This window comes from Quercus lobata, chromosome 3, assembly GCF_001633185.2.
Source record: "Quercus lobata isolate SW786 chromosome 3, ValleyOak3.0 Primary Assembly, whole genome shotgun sequence".
NCBI lineage: Eukaryota > Viridiplantae > Streptophyta > Magnoliopsida > Fagales > Fagaceae > Quercus > Quercus lobata.
The window spans coordinates 14924053-14932465 of record NC_044906.1 but is presented as its reverse complement, the minus strand read 5'-3'; the positions used below and the strand labels follow the sequence as shown (position 1 = coordinate 14932465).

At 33.7% G+C, this 8413-nt stretch overlaps 1 long non-coding RNA gene across 1 annotated transcript; it reads left to right on the top strand.

Annotated features, from left to right (window-relative positions):
* Nucleotides 1-1513: 1513 nt before the first annotated feature.
* LOC115979603 lies at nucleotides 1514-6469 on the top strand. The gene is made up of 5 exons (XR_004089110.1): nucleotides 1514-1766; nucleotides 1962-2106; nucleotides 2691-2749; nucleotides 5438-5566; nucleotides 6133-6469. It is a non-coding gene; the product is annotated as an uncharacterized LOC115979603 (long non-coding RNA).
* The last annotated feature ends 1944 nt before the right edge of the window (nucleotides 6470-8413 follow it).

The window sequence follows — 8413 nt, the reverse complement described above, 5'->3', positions numbered from 1 at the left end:
CTGGTTGGGATATATATGCATAGTAGATGATGATGTAGAAGGATATGTTGCAGTTGGCAAAGAGTGCTACAGATGATTGACAAATAAAAAAATGAATAAATAATAAAAACATCTATTACAGAACAATTTATACTAAGTAAAAAAATCAAATACATCATATACCTGTACAAAGTCATCTAGATTATTTTGATCTTTGTTTATTTCTGACTCATCATGTACTAAGTCATCCACCATATTACAAAGTGAGATTGTTTCAAGTTCTTTGTTGTTCGCACTCATATTTTCAATTCAAGTAATTTTATATTTCAATATGACCTATAAAAAAAAAAAGAAAAGAAAAATTCATAAGCAACAATTAAGAATAAATTTAAAATTTGTGCTATTACAATACTAAACTTTCCCAATTTGGCAAACTTATTCTATTACAAAATTAAAATTTAATTGGAAAATTTTACGCTAATATTACAATTATCATTGACAATAGGAGAAAATTGACATTGGTACATAAAGCTCCAAGTACATAAAACAGCTATCAAATAGCTCCAAGTACGTAAAACAGCTATCAAATAGCTCCAAGTACATTGGTACATTGGTACATATAGCTCCACTCAATAAACTTTATTACATAAAACAGCTCCAAGTACATCCTTATTTGCACTTTGGTACATATAGAGAGCAAATTGACATTACAAGTAGGAGAAAATTATATTTGAAACTAAAAATATTTTAATAACTATCAAATAAATGATACCGGCTGTGTCCCAGAGGCTAAAGTTGACAGCGAAGAATTCAATAACTACAGTAAGTAAACTTGTAGGAAAGGCACCTATAAGAAGCAAAATTGAAAGAAATACAAATCCAAGAAAAAAAAAAAAAAGGAAATAATTCAATCAAGGTTTTAAGTCAAGGTTTAAAAAAAAAAAAAAAAAACACAAATTGAAAAATTGAAAGAAAAATATATAGGAAACAATTCAGCAATCCTATCATACAATAAGTAACAAACTCGACTCTGCCCTTCATACAGTGAAGTAGTCAAGTCAGTCAAATTACGATTAAATTCAACTTGCAAAAGCAGTCCATATTATAACCTCTCATTGTTCTAAGAAGTGTGTGTGAAAGTCACGACATAAATCAATCCACTTGTCATGTTTGTTTTGTGTGAAAGAGTCACTACAACAAACTAGAGTTTTTTCAACGTATTTTTATCACGGTTACTAAAAAATGTTAATAAAAACCTTAAATTTCTATAGTTATACACAACTGTTGAGTAAAGTAAAAATATTAACATAGTTATTTCCACAGTTCGTATAACTGTGAAAACATGTGTTAAAAAAAAAAATTCACAATTGACATAACTGTTGAAATAAGTGTTAAAAAAAATAAATAAATAGAGAAAAGTTATATCAATAAATATTTTATCAACAGTTATAAAACGTTGAAAATAAAAACACGGAAGTTGTATAGATTCTATAGTGTTTTTTACTATTAATTTTTTTTTTTTATCCTTCTCGCTCTCTTTTACTCTATCGCTCACTCAATCTCTCTCTCTCTCTCTCTCTCTATCGCTCTCTCTCATAGCTCTTTGCGGTCATGGCTATTAATCAATTTCAAAACCTTTTCTATTTTTCTATTATTTTCTAGGCAACCAAACAAAGTTCCTGACTAGGTTTTTTTTTTTTTTTTTGATTTCCTCATCAAGATCATCGCCATCGAATTGATTTCACCGTCTCGCTCCTCCTTCAGCAATTCACCGTTCTCCAATTTCGGTAGGTTCTTCATTTCTCTCTCTCTCTCTCTCTCTCTCATTTCTTCAATTTTTGAAAATTTATGATTTTATGGTTGAGGATAATTGGAATTTCTTCATGTCAAGCACCGTTGAATTTGTTACTTCGTGTTTGTGTTTTGATTGCAATTTTTTGATGGTGTTGTTGAAGATTTTTTTTTTTTTTTTTTTAATGTAGTTATATGGTGGAGAAGAATAGGAAACTTCAGAACCAGTTTGAAGCCGAAGCTTCGACTTCTTCTCATGGCGGTTCGGGTTCTGTGAAGCCTATATTCGATGGGGTTTCCATCTTTGTCGATGGTTTCACGGTTCCTTCCAGTCAGGTTCAATCGCTTTTTATAATAATTTTCTGTTGAACTATGCTTGGTTGCTGAGAAAATTAAACAAGAATAGTAAAAAAGAGATATGAAAGTTGGACACTTAGACCTTATATTAAATTTGTTCCAGTTCTTGGTCTGAACTCTGAACCTTTTGAATTATTTAAAAAACAGGACAATGACTTTAAAAATTCTTCTTGGGTTCAATTGGGGATTAGTTTTTCTATACTTTTTTGGGGATTCGATAAGAACTTCATATGGTTGAATCAAGAGACATGGATGTGAATGTGGGATAAGAATGTGTATGTTCATGCTCAAACTATATACCTTTTTATCTTGTTTAAGTCTAAGCTTTCGTAAAATTTATTGCCGTATTACACCTCTAACTAAAATAGAGGCCTTCCTTAAAGTATTATATGAGAATTCAGAGCCATAGCGGTTGTATTTTTATTTTTCTACCATGAGGGTTTTGAGAATTATGTGATTATGTGTAGTTGTAAGTTGTAATTGATTAGATGTGCTCAGTTGTAAATTTTATAATGCACATTGTGATATAGATGGTTGCTAATTTCCAATTTTTTGGTTTACAGCCTCAGTACTCACTTTGAAGTCTGAACTGATCTTCCTTCCCTTTTTGTCATCCCATCAGGTACAAAAACTCTTTAAAACTTTTTCCTATTCTATATGAAAACAACAAAGTGTTTTTCATTATACTGAGGCTCTTGATTTCTGATGAATATGTTTATGCTATAAGAAAATATTAGTTGAATTTGGAAAGTAAGCAAGAAACATTAGTATGTTAATGGTAGTGAAGCTTCTCAGTGATGCCTTGCCATATTGACATTTTCTGGGCTAGTTGCCCCATAGTGCTTATTATTGCCAAAATGACCATGTTTTAGTTTCATTTCCCTAATGTTTTTACATGAAATTGTTAATGAAATGATTTAATTGATTTTTTGAGTTGAACTTCTATGCTTTCCTAGAGTTATATCACCTTTTTAGTGCATCTGTGTGTGCACGTTCATTTGATTCATTGGTATATCAGTTGTCCAAAAATGATAGATGTTGCACCAAGTGCCAAACTGCCTTAATTTGTTGGGCTATTGCACATCCCATTCACAACGAAATCTATAGGAAGACAGTTCTACAGGAGGATCAATTAGAGATATGAATTCAAACAACTAATCATTTTAAAACTGGGGAGAGTGGAGAATCAAACTTCTTTTTCAAAGGCTAATTAATTAGTAGTGACAAAAGGAGTTGAAATATTCATTGTATCATCTATTATTAAAGTGAATTTCATGTTGAGGAAAATAAAAATCTGGACCATGTAGAGCAAATAAATGGTGTGGAAACTCCAAAATCATAAAACACATTAAAGAGGGACAGTTCAAAGCATTTTAATGTTTTGAACTGCTTGGTTCGGATTCAGCTAACTCCACATCATGGAATTACTCCTCTAATTCCATAAAAAGTTGGGGATGTTGCTCTCTGCTTATGTCAGTTTCAATGTCCAGTGACAATATAAAAAGTTGGGATTCTCTTGATTTGAACAATGTGACAACAAATTTTAGAAGTGGGTAGTTAATAGTAATTAATTATGGTGGTGGGCTTGAGGAAAGGTACAAGAACATAACGTGGATGCCTAGGCTGACTTGGGCTTGATTCCCTTGGTGCACTGCATGTGTCCCCAATGGGACACATCCACCAAGAGGTGCAATAGACAACCATTCACTTCGAGTTATTCCCCATTCAAGCAAACCCATCTCTCTTATAAGCTCAAGCCTATGTTTAGCTCATGAACATGAAGTTGGATTAAAATATATATGATATTATATGCATGTTTATATGTGTAAAATGTTTTAAATATACTTATGTAGACCACCTGAGATTGGATTGTGTAAATTTGTAAATAAGTTTATAAATGATTGAATTATTGTTATTAATTAATTAATAAATAATATCTTGTAAATTATATAATTATATTTGCTCTATGTACTGGAAGGAGTCTTAATTTGTGTTTAGACATCTGTGTGTGTGTGTGTGTGTGTTGAGTTGAATTTTTGCTATCTTCTAAAATTTAAATTTGCATCAAATTTACTTTTATAATGTGATGAATTCTGAAATTTCCTGCTTCTTTGTTTAGATAGTTTTGGGCACCGATGCTTGCCAATTTTTTTACTGCTTTATTTTAATAGCTAACATAGCTTCTTATCTTTTATTGCTATTTTTCATATATTTTCTGTCAAATCACAAAATTTTGCATTCCCTTTGGACAGTAGTGATGGGTTTTTCATTGCATCACAGTTTGCAAACTATGTTTTCTTAGTCTTTGCTTGATTGGGGACCCATGTGCTCGATTTATTTAGTACATCTTTGCTTGATTGGTCCTGTGCATTGAAGTTCACTAGTTGCAATTTCATTGCTGAAAATTATTGATTATTTGTAATTCTTTTTGAAGTACAATTAGCCTTTGATTTTGTAAATGCTTGTTCTCATGTTGTGATGGTGAAAGCAATGGTTTTACAGTTTTGGTTTGTTTTAATTCATGTTTATTGACTCGTAGTTATTTGCATATGGAAAGTTCTTTACCTTATTTGTTAATGAGCATCTATGAAGCACGGGTGCGTTTCGGGACTCAGGTGCGGGTGCGGGTGCGGGTGCGGGACTCGGCAATTTTTGAAAAAGTAGGGTGCGGGTGCGGCGGGACTCGGCGATTAAAAAATTATTAAAAATATTTTTATTTTTATTTTCTATATATTTTTACTATTAAAATATTCTTAAAAAACACATTAATATACTTGATTCACAAAACAAAAAAAGAATAAGGCAAGAACCGCATCTGAGGTCAGAATTTCGGCCTCTCCGGCGATTTTCACGGCCGATTTCGGCCTGTTTCGGCCGATTCCGGCCTGTTTCGGCCGTATCGGTCGCCGGCCGATATTGGCCAATACGGCCGATACGGACCGAGTCGGCCCGATTTCGGCCGCGTCGGCCCGATTTCGGCTGCGTCGGCCTGCGTCGGCCCGAGTCGGGATCCGCCACGTGGCGCGACGCGGCACGACGCGGGACGGACGCGCGGTCTGCGGCGTCCCTCCCGCGTCGCCGCGTCCCGCCGCGTCGGACGCGGGTGCGCCGGCCTGGGAGCTGCGTCCGTGCATCCTTGATGAGCATTTAGCAACTAAGTTCATTGTCATCTATGGTTGCTCAAAGAAGAAAAAATACTTTAACTTTTGATAACCCCAACTAGTAAAAAGGTAAAGGATGATTTTGTGTGTGTGTGTGTGTGTGTATGCTTTTGGGTTGACTTGTTCTGATCTGATTGGGATGTTTATAGGATCACATATTGTCTTAGAGAATCCTACGAAGAAGATGTTGTTGATGCCAGTAGAACCTTGAGACGGTGTGAAGTTAGTGATGATCTTGATAAAGGCATGTAGCAAATTATGCAGCAAACCTTGAGAAGGTATGTTTCTTTTCTTTGTGTTTAGTGTTTCTTGTCATTTTGTTCTCAATGTAACAAAGGGCAATGCTAGAGTGAGAAAAAGACAGCTTTTTGACCCTAATCATATTCATAGATTTATTTAAATGGAGGACAGTCACTCAGTGTTCTTGCTATATTGTCAAGTTGATGCCAACTAGGGTTGTTACTGAGAAGTAGCTAGATGATGACATTTCATTGGCAGAACAACAAAATAAAGTGCACATTTGTGGTTAACATAATTTTTTACTCTTAAAAATTCATGAGGGCCCAGTGTAGATCAGTAATTCACTAATTCTAATTGTTATGTGGCCATGTGGCATTGTCTTAGTTGTCTCTTAACTGTAGGCAATCGCCAATCTTTATGTAAAAATTGATGTGCATATTGTGTGTGTTGAGAGAGAGAGAGAGAGGGAGAGGGGGGGGGGGGGGATTGAAAGATTTCCCACAGAAAGGGGAACTATGGTGATGTTTTCCCAATTAATATCAGTCATTACTGAAGCGCTCAAGTTCTGTTTCATTTTCTAATTACTTACATGTCTTCATTTCAGATTGTCATACAAGCCGGCTTACTCAAAGAAGGTTTATGTTCTGTTCAGGATGAGAGTGCAGGTCATTTTATCCTAACTTTAATTTGGATGCGAGTCAAATTATGGCTTCCACTAAAAAAGGAAGTGGATTTTCATAAATATATCTTTCCCTGACATGTTGTGGCCAATATGATGGATCTGGTCAAAGTTCTTCCTTATCCATTGTCTTTGTACAGTTTTTTTATTGTGTTAAAAGAGTAGTTGATTGGTTGTTGTAAATTTAATTAGGAATTCCACAATTGTGTTTACATTATATTTTGAATTAGGTTATTAAATTTTGATCAATGTAAAAAGTGCATCCAAATTTATTTATTTATTTATTTTAAAGAAAATACTTATTTCAACGTTTACAAGCCATTGAAATTTATCTCAAGATACCCTTTATCGACGGTTGAGTACATGTAGAAAAAAGTAATAAGCATCTTTATGTGTTTATGTTTTAACAGCTTTTAATAATACTTCGACGTTTATTAACCGTTGATAAAAGTGAAACATTTTTTTCGACGGTTGCATAGGCTGTAGAAAAAAATTTTCGACATAGTTTTTAATGGCGGTTATCGACGGTTACTTTAACCGTCGAAAATAGTATTTTCAATGGTATTTAGTACTTTTTTTAACAGTTTCAACCGTTGAAAATAACCAAATTTCTTGTAGTGAGTGCTGTGTCATGGCACAAAATAGTGTTTCTCTAGTTATGTGTAAGAAAGATCTTTGAGTGTATCTAAGCTTCAAGTTTATTGAGAGAGTCTTTGTACCACTATTATAGTTCCCTAATATCTTAGCATAACTTTCTCCTTGTCACCCCCTTGTGGATGTAGGCAATATGCCGAACCACATAAATTCTTGTACTTTTTGTGTGTATGCTTGTTGATTTATCTATGTCTTTATTTTGAATCCACAGTTTTATTGCGCAACAATAATGACCTATCATTTTTTCTATCATCATCATATCCTTTAGGACACTCTATAGATTCACTCAATTGCTTCTCTTGATCAGCTCACCAACATTTTACTAAATCACTTCCACTAGGCTGCTTTCGCAATTATACATCCAAACTCGGTATCTCTTAACCCATCTTGAGTTCAAGTTGATTGTTGGAATATATCAAGTAGGCCCATACTATTGAGTACCACACTGCCTTGTACTTTTATACAATAGGTCTATAGGTGTAACTTATACTATCCTAGCAAGGTTAGTAGGCATATATATATAGTGGCTCTCATGCACTTTATATTTAATTTTAATTATATTACTCAGTTTTTTTATTACCAAGATAAATTTAAAAAATTAAAGAAACTGTGATACCATCTCTCCTGAGCCACTTGAAGAATGCTACTAGCCCACATATATGCTTAATGTCCTAATCTTTTTATGGACAGTCTGAAATATGAGTACATTAACAGGCTATGAATTTTGGTGCCAACATTCATATAAAAGTTCCCATTAATAAAACACTATAATTTCCATTCATTGGTAAGTGAAGAAAAGATAGAAAGAGCATGCCTCTGCCATGACAGATACAAAAGCATTTAAAAGAAGATTAGTTGTTACAATTGTGATGGCATTTGAGTTCCCCCAACCAAGCATATAAGCTTTATTCATATTATCTTCTAAATTCACAATCCAACTGACTCTTCCTTATCAACATATGTCCTCTAAAGTTATCAATTTGGAGTTTCAATTTTGACCCCTCACCACACACACACACAGACCTTAAACCAGTTTAAGGAATTCATAGAAAGAATAAGATGTGTTAACATATTAGAAAGTTTTTTTAACTTAACCAAAAACAATTAAAAAAAAGAAAATACAAATGTAACAGAAGGCTACAACCTAATTTCTTGCACTATCTCTTTCCTCTTTAAATGGGACATGCCAAGAAACTGATTAGATGACAAAGATTGTAACATGCATCACTTCCATTCATACAAGATTTTCCCCAACTAGTTCTCAGAATTTCCTTGAATGTATCCCAATTCTTCATAAATCCAACAAGCAATAATTAATAGACACAACATATATAATCAATACAATTTTTGAACCAATAAGATGACCACTAGTTGAACTGTTGCAACATTTGGACCAGAGTCTTGACAGGTCCAAGACCAATTGAAAATTGAAGAAATAAAAAAGCTAACTCTGGAGAGGATTACCTGTACATCTCCAACACCAAATAAACCTTCAACTGAAGTTTTTGCAGTACCCTCTACGTACAGCAATCAAAAAGCAATCAGAAAATAG